Source organism: Fulmarus glacialis, unplaced genomic scaffold (genome assembly GCF_000690835.1).
Source record: "Fulmarus glacialis isolate BGI_N327 unplaced genomic scaffold, ASM69083v1 scaffold10252, whole genome shotgun sequence".
NCBI classification, from domain to species: domain Eukaryota; kingdom Metazoa; phylum Chordata; class Aves; order Procellariiformes; family Procellariidae; genus Fulmarus; species Fulmarus glacialis.
Genome location: NW_009195908.1, coordinates 10,520 through 23,512, shown reverse-complemented (window position 1 = coordinate 23,512; position 12,993 = coordinate 10,520).

The following is a 12,993-nucleotide window of genomic DNA, read 5'->3' as shown; positions in this document are numbered from 1 at the left end:
ACCGTCGACCGCATGTCACAAACAGGGGCCGACCTCCCCCCCCACAGTTTTCATACTGAGCATGATGTCACACGGTATAGAATACCCCATTGGCCAGCTGGGTCCACTACCCCACCTGCGCTCCCCCCGCCCCAGCTTCCCCTGCACGTGGCAGGGCATGGGAGGTCGAACAGAGCAACCAAAAGTCTCCCCGGTGCAAGCACCGCCCAGCAACAGCCAAAGCATCAATGGGCCATCAACGCTCCTCTCACACCAAACCCAAAACACAGCACACCCCGCAAGCTACTGGGAAGAAAGTTAACTCTGTCGCAGCCGGAGCCAGGACACCATGTGTCTGCTGAAAAACTACGTGGTGTTTCTCACTCTTTTAATCATGGCATGTTTTCAGTATCTCTCCTTGTTTGCTTCCTTGCAGTTTCGCAGCATTTAACCTTTTAATTACGTCTTTCTTTTTTTTTTGCTTGTGCCAGGATATCACAGGATCTACTGATGGCTGTTAGTTTGTCATGGCATTAGTCTCTCGTGCCTTAGAATGTGCGCCTTGTATTATAAGTGCCCTTTCTGTCCCTGTGCTTTTTTTTTTTTTTGCGAATGCCAAGATCTTTCGCTATTTAGCCTAAGATCAGAAAATTGCAAAACCCTTCAGTGATTCATAGGAGATAGCAAACATATCAACACAGTGAGGTGCAGACAATGACGAGCCTGCCCCAGCCATGCCCGAAGCCTGCCAGACTTGCACCAGTTCCAGTTAATCCTGCATTACACAGTGCTGAGCTCAAGCTAATGTCACCTCTTGGCTCAGACTGGCTCTAACTTCAAAGTTTGTCCTACTTTGGGTAGGACACCGAGCCCAGGGACCTCCAAATTATTCCATGATTCATTGCCACACTTACATGGCTGCATGACTCCCAGACAGAAGGTGGCCTGTGTACATGCTCAGATCATTATCTGAGCATCGGCAGTCTCTCAAAAGAAGGTTCAAAAAATCACCCGGGCAATTCCTGTCCAATCCAGAGATGTGTCAGGGGATTGACTGAATTCGCTGGAAGCCTGAGTTTAAAGCCCAAAGGCCTAATACCTCCATTTGCTTTTCCTGTGAAACCATTTATAAAATGGGTTTTATATTATTTCTTATATTCCCCTGCTTGTATCACCAATACTGGTACACAAGTAGTATCTTTAGTCTTGTATAACAGTGTTCATGCTAGGAGAGTAATATTGGTATAGTTCATGATAATTAAAGTGTTACAAGTTCTGTATGCAGGCAAGGTTCAGGTTGATAATACTCACTGAAGGTAGTGCTGTGTTTAATGCACTAGCATTTCTGTACTAGAGGTCCTGGGTAGATGTGCTTGCCGTTATCCAGTTCACTTAATGAGGTCTTTTCTACTTAAAATAACAAATTGCACACACGTTTGCCATTACCACAGGGCATCCCCCCTCGTTCATGCCTGGAGAAGGGGGCTGAGGAACACGAGCAGAGGGCAAAGCTATCTTAGTTAGCCTTGTTCCCTTAAGGGCTCTCTGTTTCTCATGCTCTCAATTCCAAAATTATCTCATTACACACCATGGACCCATATAGCTTTGCAATTTACTCTTAGTACCTTGCCCTCTATTGGTCTGTGAGCTTATTTATATCTGAACCATTTTTATTTGTCATCTTTTATATTAATGTCATATTTAAAAGCTTCTCGTGGTGCTTAGCCTGCAAATGGATACTTTAAATCAAGCCAACGTAAATCTCTCTATAAGAACAGTTGCTCTGGAAAGGACACATTTATATTAGATTATATTCAAACTGTGCTGAGTGGAATTGAACCAGGAGGGAAAGATTATTTTTATTGCCTGTTTCTCCTGTAAGTGGCAAATCATTTCATCTGGCTCTTTTTTTTTTTTATTGGTACTTTCACTCCTGCCTCAATTGCCTTGCAGAATTGCTGCGATTTGGAGACTGGCAATTTTACCTAGACTAGTGGTAAGCTTTCACCTTTTGCAAGAAGAGTGTGCTGCTGCTTCATTTGGCATGACTGCTAGGTGACATGTTTTAGGTTTGTTAAGAACTGTAAATCAGTTTTCAAACAAGAACACTGATTAGCTTGTACAGGTCTAATTTGACAGATCTCGAGCATGACTCAATGCTCTCTTAGAATTTAACAAGTCAGGTTCAGTGGGTAATACATATTCGGCAAAAGCAAGATAAGGCTTTCAGAAAACAAAGTCATACACCTTGAGTATCTCACATGTAGTATTGTCATTTACATTGTTGTGGAGAAGACAGTAACCATTGCTGACAGGGTGACAATGACTTCATACCTATTGTGATATAAATGACTGCAACTAATTTACATCGTTCACATTAGGAGTAAGCATTAATTTTTGCTTTCACTACTGTTTCTTCAGAAACAGACACTTCATTTACGCAAGTAAGGTATGGACAAGATCCAAAAATATCAAATCCTTACCTGTTTTAGCTGAGTGTATAATCCTGCACCTAATATTATTTTAGCCTCTGTTTCTTGTTTTCATTAGCATCCCCATACAAGGAGATGGATCTGTGAAAAAAGGTACGAGAAAACTTTAAATGTGGTTTACATTTTTAGCTTTGCTGGATTTTCTATAATGTGAGCTCCTTTTCCAGTGCAATTGGCTAAGAAAAGCTAGACATCTTAGTATCACTAACAGATGAGGAGGAGTCAGCAGCTAAACAAAAATGAGTGTATGTGCAGCTATTGATTCCTTGACTAGAGCTGAAGTCATTCAGAAGCCTGCTGTACTTCACAGTGGGAAAAAACACTTCTGACTGATAGAAAGTTTTAAAAAAAAGGTGAGACAACATTTTCTCAAAAATTCATTTTGGTTACCCTTGTTGTCTGTTTGATTTTGAAAAGTTTATTTAATTTTCAAATGAACAGTTGTATCTTCTTTAGGGGTAGCTGAATTCATTATACTTTTATACTTTAGCCAGAAAAAACCCATTAATATATGTTAATACTATTTGCACGTATATGTATAGACATATATTATGTATTTATACATTCTTTAAATACATATTTACCATATATATCACTAATTATTCTATTGAAAAAAAAATATTAAAAAGTTAAATGTTGATGGCGCAGAAGTTATAACGTGGGTTTCCACAGAGAACAGAAACATGTATTGACCTAAAAGGGAAACAAGATGTGCAATGCATTAAAGGAATGAGGTTTGACCTGAAATAGATAAATAGATAGATATATGGATATTTATGTAAGACATGATATTAATAAAGTTGATTTTGATCTTTCAAGTAGTGTCACATTAGTCAAGAATACAGCCCTTTGCTTTCAAACATTGTTAAAAAATTGTAAACGCATTCAAACTTTTTAATACTTAATGTTGATATTGTAGTATTACTTTATGCGAAAAATAAAAATCAACTACACATGCAGCAGGTGATACGTCAGGGCAGGGTGCAGGTCATGGCGGCAGCGGTTCGGGGCAGACACAGGATGGGAAACCCTGTGCCAAGGCAGCACTGGTCAGTGGGATGCTGCACAGCACGTTTTAGGCTGTGTCATTGTTGTTCTCTCATTTTCCAAAGTGCGGTGAGGAGCTTTGTGTCCTTGCCATATCCTCTAAGCCAGAAAGATATCAAGTGCTAGAGTGTCTGCTCTCTGGGGATGTTCGCTAATAAAGCGCTCTCCAGCTGGCTGCCAATGACTGATTTTTAAAAATAACCAAAACATAGGAGGTTATCCATTAACCCCAGGATGTTTATTATCCCTAGAACAACAAACATTATTATGAGCTAAATTACAGCTTTGACAACAATATATTTTAGAAAATAATGAATTGGGCCCTAAAAGTCATGAAGCTGGCTTAGAAGTCATAGGGTGGTTTTTTTTTCAGCAGGTTCTTAGATTTTTTAATATTCTTCTGATGTCTAATTCTTAACAATTTTTAAGTTTTCAGAAAGTACTAAATTTTTTTCCCTGTACTGAAACATGGCTCCAGAGCTGGGGCTTTAAGGAAGAGCCAATAAATATTGCAAGATGAAAACATGCCACAGTCTTCTAAATCCTGACTGTTAATTATTAAGACAGTATAAATTAAATGTAAGTTTCAGATACAGACACAGCATCTAAGAGAACTGCAAGATTACAGTCCCCAGAGTATAATCAGGAGGCGCTTCATCCTCTTTCACTGCTGAAAGCGTTGTCAGGAAGATGAAATTTTTATATTCTGGCAGAGTCAATGACAAGGCAACGTGTGCTGGTACCTCTCATCTAGCAGACGTTTGTCACCTTGACTGACCAGCCATTCCGGTTCTCTCAGACTGCCACAGCTTTAAAAGGGAAACTGGGACTGGTGCCATTTAAATTACAGACTCTGAAATCTTCAGCCCGATGTTGTGCTCTGCAGCAACAGCGCTGAACGTGCATCACAGGTCAGGCACGCCGTCAGCCAGGTGCAGAGGCTGCGGAGAGGCATTTCCTTTTGTCCTCCTGGGAAATATCTACAGCTAGCAGCTAATCTCCGTAACACTTTCCAGCACCTGATTTTGCTGAAATTTAAAGCTGCCCGTTTTTAGGGGCTTTTTCTTGGTACCCAGGACTTCGGTCATGCTTTCATAACTAAGCCTGATACACCTTCATGGATGACAAAGGCCAAAAATTATTTATCAGCTTTAAGTTAGGTGATTTACCACATCAACACTTTAGCTGTTATCTTGTGTTTGAGGTCATGTCTCTAAACTATAAATCTGAAAAAATATGGGGTACTGCTATAGGAACACTGACATTCAAAATGGCATGGTTTGCAACAAATAGCAAGTGTTGCCTTTACTTCTGGCTTCAAGGATGGCCAGGAATCCAGCATGCTTACAGGAAGATTTTCAGCTGTGCTGTGATAACCAGCCCACATGCAATTTGATTTTTAATGCACCTTTATCTCATCCATGGGGAAGGATGTCCATCCAGTAGGATGGGTGCGTGTTTTCTCTGGAGCTATGTAATGAAGCCTGGTTTTACTCCTCCTCTTCTTGCAGGAACACAGACTCACACCTGCAGTTGTGGTCCAGGTGGAATACCCCAGCCCACAGATGGCTAGACGGGTACGACACTGGCTTCTGCATACTCCAGTTAATGTGCTCTGTGTTTGAAAGATGAAATACTGCTGCTGGGAAATCAATAACATTAATCATCATCATCATAATCTTTTTTTAAGGATTAACTTGCTATGGGTATGTCTGTCTGTCTCCTGTATGGCTCTAAAAGTTTGGCTGGCTTGAGATTTAACTCAGAGGCATTGTAATTAAACCTTGACATTTGAAGTAATTAATGAGCAAGCTTTACATTTTAGCATAGTCTCAAAGGAACAGCAGGGTGCTGACAGAAATGAAATAACTTTGCTAATTTAAAAGTGTCAAAGTTTCTGTAAGCATGTGGTTTGTACTGCTGGGAACAAGCTCTTCAGAAATAGCACTGTAGCCTCAGTAATCTAAATCTTGGCCCTTCTCTAAGGAGGGATCGAAGAGGGGAGTCCCACTGCAGGAAACTGAGAGCAGGAGTTAGTATTCCCCATCAGGGAATATATCTTACATGACCAGCTTTGCTTCTTCACCCCAAAATCTTGGGAAGGTCCAGGAAGCCCAGGCTGTGAGCATCTCCAGGAGCTGTCTAGGAAGGAGTCAGATTCCAAACCACTGCGTAATATTTCAGCTGGAAGCTGGATCTTGCTTACACCTATAAATAGCCAGAATATGTTTCTTTCCATCAGTGCCTCTGGGAGGCTGTTCATCATCACATGCAGATTCAGAAAGGTAAAGAATGATCATGTGTTTTAGCCCAAAAGCCTCCAGGAGAGAGACACGGTCACCTGTCACGCAGTGACAGCCGGCAAGTGGGTACACAAGTCAGGATTGCTGCCGTTTTACTGCTTGAGCAGTGTTGAAAAGGCAGCAGTGTAAATACCAAGCCTTTTAAGTGAAGAGGTCAGGACTGGCAGCATCTGTGATACTCTGACGAGGACTCACCTCCTACAAAGTCACAAGCATTTTGTGGAGGACCCTTGTGTCAATCTCTTGGTGATAAGAGCTTTTGCTGAGCTTAAAAAAGTAGTTCATAAAATCAGGCTCCTGAGTCCAATAAATCGGAAGCCAAATAAATGGCCTCAGGTATTTTCATGGCATCCATAAGTACTCAGCACTCATGAAAACCAGAAGGAAGTTGCTTGTTTTCAGTGCCGTCAGTATGGACAGAGAGCCTAACTTAAGAAGTCCATTTTTTACGTTCTCCTCCTCCTTTATTAACAGATTTCTGCTGTGTGCAGAGTAAAAGATGCAAAGGAGGGCTTAAAACAGATCCTGTATCGAAGCACACGGGTCTGGGCAGTGTGTAAAGGTTTAGACTTCATTTCAGGCAGCAGTTCAGAGCAGCCTCCTCCCTAGCTCCATCACTCAATGACGAGGTCTTAGAAATGAACCGTGTTTCCACAAGTCACCTAAGCTGTTGTGCAAAATGCTCCCCTCACTCATTTGTGTGTGCATTTGGAGCAACTCCTTCGGCTTTGGTGGGCTGATTGATATAAACCGCGTTATCTCGCTCTGTGCGATTAATCCTATGTTAATGACTAGCAGTGCACTGGGAACAATTTATCAAGCTTCTTCCCATTTTTCTGTGCTCTGTAAACAGACACGTCTACAAGCCCTTACTGCATCACGGTTATGAGAAGTGGCAGGCCCGGCTGGCTGCGTTCCTTCTTTCGGCGTGTTTCTGCGAGGTAGGTCACAGTAGGAGCCGTCCTGATCATAGCCGTGACCTTTCGTTCACGAAAACTCATAGCTTTATGTGAAGCAGCTAAGATTTTGAGATGGGCTCTAGTTGCCTACAGATCCCAACCTAAGCTGGGTGCCATGTGCTGAGACCGGCATCTAGACCAAAGGAATAAGGTTTGGGATTGCAAGTTAGCTAGCAAATGGTTTTAAATACTGATGTGAGTTCTAGTGAGAGGAGTCACATTGCAAAATAACACTCGAGCTTAACGAACTGATTAGATTAGCACTCCAGCATGCTTGTATTAGCAGTGCTGATTGGCTGGGTCCCCACTGCATTAGTAGCTTGAGTGCTTGCAGTTCTTGACCTTCCGCCCATGCTGACAATCTGCTAGCTTGGGTTCAAAGTAAGCTTTGGATTAAGCTAGAAATGTCAATGGTTAGAAGAGAGACCTTTAGCTGACCTTTGAAGAAAATTTTTAGTTTCCCAGGACCTAGGAAACAGTGTCTGGGAAACAGTGTGGGGTCAGTTAAAAGGTAAGCATGCCTGGAGGAAAGCGACACTGCGGTAATTCAGCAAATGTGAATAGGCTGTGCCAGACTCTGCCTCCCGCTGCAAAGGATCCGGTACCCAATGGCTAGAGTTGTTCGTAAAAGTATCTGTGCACTGCATCATGGCCCTGGCCAGCTTTCTGTCATAGGCCATTAAGTATGACCCTGTTCTGCAGTGCAAACCATTGCATTAGTCACTGGATGCTCTATCAGTCATTCATGTCTTCGGGCATTCTGCAGCTTTGCAGGTGGTAGAACAGCCCAGTTCCCACAGGGATTAGGGATATGTCACACAAGAAAATTTAGGAAGCTCTCGTATCCTCACGTCGATGAGGCAGGATAGCTGGATGAGGCAGGGATGAAGGCAGAAACTGGAAGAGCCATTGGTCTGCATGGCATCTCCTCCTCCTGGGACAGAAGAATTTGTAGCACAGATTACACCATCACTTAAACCAAGAACGTTGCTTTGTGACTTCCAGCTATTGCTCTGGGGAAGCTCTGGGAAGCCAGTGGTGCCCCAATCCAAGGCAGGGACTGGAGTGTTAAGGAGACTTCTCTTTGTATACTCCTGATCCTTGCTGTTTAGATCGAAGTGATGGGACCATCAGAAAAACAGATGAACAAAGCTGGAAAAATCATACCCAGGACAGACATCCTGGCTGGCCAGCTCGGTTTTGCTCCACTTGGAGGGAACAGTGCCATAGACTGGTGGCCTAGCAGAAGCTGTGAATCTCAAGGCTTTCTTTCCCCTTTTGAATTCCTTTTAACTTAGGTTTCACTCCAATATGAAGAAAATCTGTCAATGAAGTCCCACTAGTATTGGGTTCTTCATGCTCACTCTACTACGTCTCACCGGCTATTGTACAGAGCCAATACAAGACATGATCACAGAGGACAGTGCATGTCAGACTCTTGATCTTGTCTTTTCTAGTATCTAATTGCCATCTCACTGAGGGTGTTGCAGTTTGGGATGTTTACTTCTGTGCTATCTCAGGTATGGGAAGATTGACATTAAAATGAGGAATCTGCCAGCAAACATAAATCTACGAGGGCACTGATCACAGAGCTTGCTACTGTTATTTAAATGATATTTAACAATTAAAGCACTAAGATTGTAGTTTTAGGCTGGTAGTTAAAATTGTCGATTTTGATTTTCTGACATTAATAAAACAGGCAAGATTGCGAATGATCGGTTTCAGAACGGAGTGCTCCTTGTGTCGCAAAGAGCATCCTTCATTTCTGTCACAAAAGGCAGCCAAACATCCAGTATCCCACGTTTGTAAGTCCATCAGGAAGGCACCTCCTCATTCTCTGGAGGCTTTGCCTAACATCTAGAGCCACCAGAGAGGTGAGAAAATATAAATCAAATCTTTGAGCCATTTATACCTGAACTTCAGTCTCAGCGACTGAGACCAGAGCCAGAAGGGTTTTGTAACCAGCCCAGTGAGGCTGGACTAGGTCACCCGATCCGCAATGACCCTGCCACTAATTTGAAAGCTTTTGAGCATTGTCTGGGGGCAGATTTCCTCAGTGTAACAATCTGTCAAACAGTGATGATTTCTGAGTGCAAAACCTGTGGCCATCTGTAATCCTTCCCATCTAATCTCTTCCAATTTCAAACTCTTTCCATTCCCATGGTGCCTGTAAATTTGGCAGCTCTGGGCTCTGTGGGAAGGGAAAGACCCTTTCTTTCTCCTTTCTGTGCTAGCCTGGTAAGACTTTAGCGTTAATGGGGCTTTTAATTGTTTTATTATGAAGCACACAGACACAGAGCCCTTTGGCAAGGGCACCCTTTAGAAATAAATTGAGACATCATCCTTATAATAGAAGAGCTAATTCAGTATGGCTCTGTCCTCCAGTTAGGGCATGCATGCACATATCTTAAAGAATGGTATTACTGACTGATCAGACTTCTGCTAGTAGCTGCTGTTTGCTTTTCCTGACAGATCCCACTGTTCTGCCTATGGAAATGGCTTTTTGATTACTGCTACAGTAACATGCTCGTGTGGGATCAGCCCGGTCCTGGGCCCTCCTCTAACAGTGCTGCTGTACTTCCAGGACTACTACATCATCCACTGCTAGAAGGACTCAGCTTGGAGACTGTTTGTCCTCTGACCTGCCCAGAACCTAGTTGCCCTCTACTTTCTGCCTTCCTTTCTACACAAAACATAGCTGGCAATACAACCCCAGGTTTGAAGTACCCTTATCCTTAGTATGGAAGAATCTACCGAGGCTGTAAAACTCCCCTCTGGCTACAGAGAGAAAAATAAAGAATGGCAGGTTGGTGTCAGTCCATAGGGAAGGTGAGGGAGTTGAGCAGAGTTGTAAGAGCTGCAAGGGTCTGTGTGTTGGTCACTTCTCATGTGTAAATGGCTGAAGGGTGGCTGATATCTGATGTGGGGTAAAGCCTCCCAGTGAAACATTAGCCCACTGACATCTGTAAGCAAATTTGAGCCAGCAAGGTGGGTTTATCTTGAATCAGCTCTTTCCACCATAGTTATAACATTGAACAAAGGCCTCCTCAGACACTTCCTCTTCTGCCTTGGTTTTCTTAGTACCTTCCCTCTCCTTTTATTTGCTGTCCTCTGTTCTTATTGGGAGGGAGGGATTTCATGTGGGACAGGACTGGACGGGATTTTAAGGGTCCGCTGATTCCAGTGTCCTTCAAAAGGTATTGAGCCAATTCACAAAATGTCTCTTGGGTCACTTGGTGCCCTCTCCATCACCAGGCTGCTCCATGCAAACTCTGGCCAATGACTCCACTGAGCTGCTACAGCCCATGCACCAGGGCACCGTGGGTTACGCCAGGGAACAGTGCCCTGCCACAGCTGCTGCAGGCAACACCCTCAACAGTCTCCATGTGTGCTTTGACAAAAAAGCAAGGTTCCCATCCAAAGATGTATTCAAGCCATGGAGCTGGCTAAGTAAGCCGTGCAGCAGATCTCCTGTGCAATAGCTCTACTTGCCTGGAGTCATTCACTACTGGCCGCACAGTCCGAGGTCACCTTCTCTGAGGATGGCAAACACCATCGCCTCTGAGTGTTAGATGGATTTGCTCACGTGTGCTCACTATCTGCTGAAATGAATTCAACCAAGAGGAACATGCTGGTGGCCTCATTCTGCCGTGCGTGCTGGTACCTGATCCATCCAGGCCATGCATGCCTTCACCATAGGAGCTGCTGCCTCCAGCACAGAAGATTTGTCTCCAAGGCAAGATTTGAACCATCTGTGAGTAATCCTGTAAGACTTGAAGGCACCAGTGGCCAAAAGTTGTTTTCGTGCAGAGTTCCTCAGCAAAGACAAGATGCATCGTTCCTGCTGGGCACCCAGCCAGAAGGGCTGTCACCAGAAGCCAGGAGTTGGGATCTTAGCGCTAAGGTCGGCAGCAAGGGGAGCAGTGTGATCTGGAAACACAAAAGGAGAAGCACAAAATGCCAAGGAGATGACTTAAGAGACATGTCGTTGCACAACAGGGAACCGGGCTTGGGGAAGGAAGCAGCACTTGGCTCTCAAACATCTTGCTGCGCTTTGGTAACACAAGCTTTAATCAAAGCCTTCGCACTGGTGGTGTTGCAAGTACCACACAGCATTTGTTTTTCTAGGTAGTAAACTGAATGAACGTGTCTCAAAGGCTGCGAAGGTCATGCTGTACAGACTGGTTTGGCTGGGTTGGTGTTTTACTGCGGTCAATAGATTTTTATCAGATGCTTTTACTTGTTAAATTTTCCCTGGTAGTGGGAACAATCCAGCAAATAATATAAATGATGGAGCACTGGGAGACACGCAGCCAAGGAGATCACTTGTTTGGCTGGATCCCCTCCTGCACAAGGGAGGCTTTGTGCAAGCTCACAGAAGCGCCGTGTTCAGCTTGCTGTGGGCAGAGCTGGAGGCAGGCTTTGGGCTTTGTCTCTGTGCAGAGTCAGGCCGGCTTTGTTAACCACGAGGCTTAAAATTCATTAGTTCCGAGGTTGCAGCCAGGCTGCTGGGAGGCCACAGTTCCTCACGAGAGGTGCCCATCTCCCAGCAGCAGTGGCAAGGAGGCAGCTGGTCCTTTGGGCAAAGAAAGAGGCTTGGGCTGGCCTTGGGGAGGGTCCCGCACTGCCCGTGAGAGCTGCAGTGGAGGTCATGCTTCTTTGGCAGTGCTGACCTCCTCTGAGACCTGCATAGCGGGAAGGGACCAGTGTCACCAAGCTGGCTGACCCACAGCCCATGGGCATGGGTCATGGTTCCACCATCACCTGGTCTCATGCAGGTTGGCTTTGACCCCTGTGGATCCAGATAACATGAAATAAGTCAAGTTGTGCTCACAGTGAGTCAGGTGCCAGGCACCTCTGGCTCAAGCAGTGTCACTGTCAGCTGCCGGCATCACCTTTGGAAACATTCTGTTTGTGGAGACACCGGCATCACAGTGGAACAGCCCAGCCGGTGATCGGGGACCAGCCTCAGATTGCACCCCCATGGGGAGGGCAGGGTGAAACCCACCTCTCAGAGATGTTTTCCTTGCTCTTGCAGGGTTAAGTGGCCCCTTTTGGCACCAATCAACTACAAACAGGCCTTGGGATCATCAGCTGCCTCCCAGCTGATTCCTTCGGCATTTCAAACACATCACAAGAGCCAGGGATAATACACACGGAAGAGCCTTTTCGGTGGGACAGATAAGCACTAACAGAGTTATTGCAGGAACACAGAGAGAGTACTGAATTTCCTACGTGCAGGATCGGCTATATCTAGGGAGAAGAAGACAACCATGAAAAAACATCCAAGGTTTCCCTGGGATGCCCCTGCCCTAAACATGCCATGGCATGGACCCTGCCTGAGCTAATTCTGCATATAATAAACATGCATTCAGATGCTCGGAAGAAATCAGTCTAGCTGATGCTGCCCTAGTCTGCAGGCACATTTAAACAAAAGCACTTGAACTTAGATTTCCCTCCAGTCTTCTCCCAGCACCGTTTTCCTTCCCTTCGGCCGTCCTTATCCCAGTATTGCAGAGGGCACCCAAAGGGTTGGTCTGGGCATGTGCATCCACAGCCACCGCACGCCTCACCGGGGAGAAGAGCGATCCAGGGATAACCTGCTGGGAGTGTGTCAGCCCTCCAGGAGCCCCAGTGCCTTTGCTTTCTGCCTCTCGCCAGCTCCTTTCACCTGTGGCTATTAATTAGTGCATACAAGGGGTACTGTAATTTCTCTTTCACAACAGTTTTCTCATCCTTGATGGAAAGAAGGAGTTTTCAAAGCTCTCATACCATCCCACCTTCTCTGTCCTGCTCTCTAAAGACACACTTGGCCTTTCAGGAGCTAGGAAGAGACTTCTTGTCCCCACCGGGACCTCCCTGCAGGAAAGCCCAGCTGTGGGCAGCTGTAGCCTGGTGGTGCCCCTGTAACAGCTCCTGCTACCCTTCAGGTTCCCTAACCACCATCCCCACGCACTTTGGGATCCTTCCGTTTTTTATAAACCCCCTTAAGCAGCACCAGAGCTCCTCCTGCCTCCTGCTGCCCTCGCTTCTGCCTGCAAGTGGGACCAGGGTGGGCAGAGGCACCAATGGGCCCACAGAAAGGAAGCTCCCGGGCAGGACAGGCTGTCACAGGGAGAAACCATCCAGCAGCGCCCAGGGTCGGAGGAGCTATGCCTCACAGATCCTTTCTGTGCAGGCAGATGCGCTGCAAGGGCCTCCAACAGCCGCCCT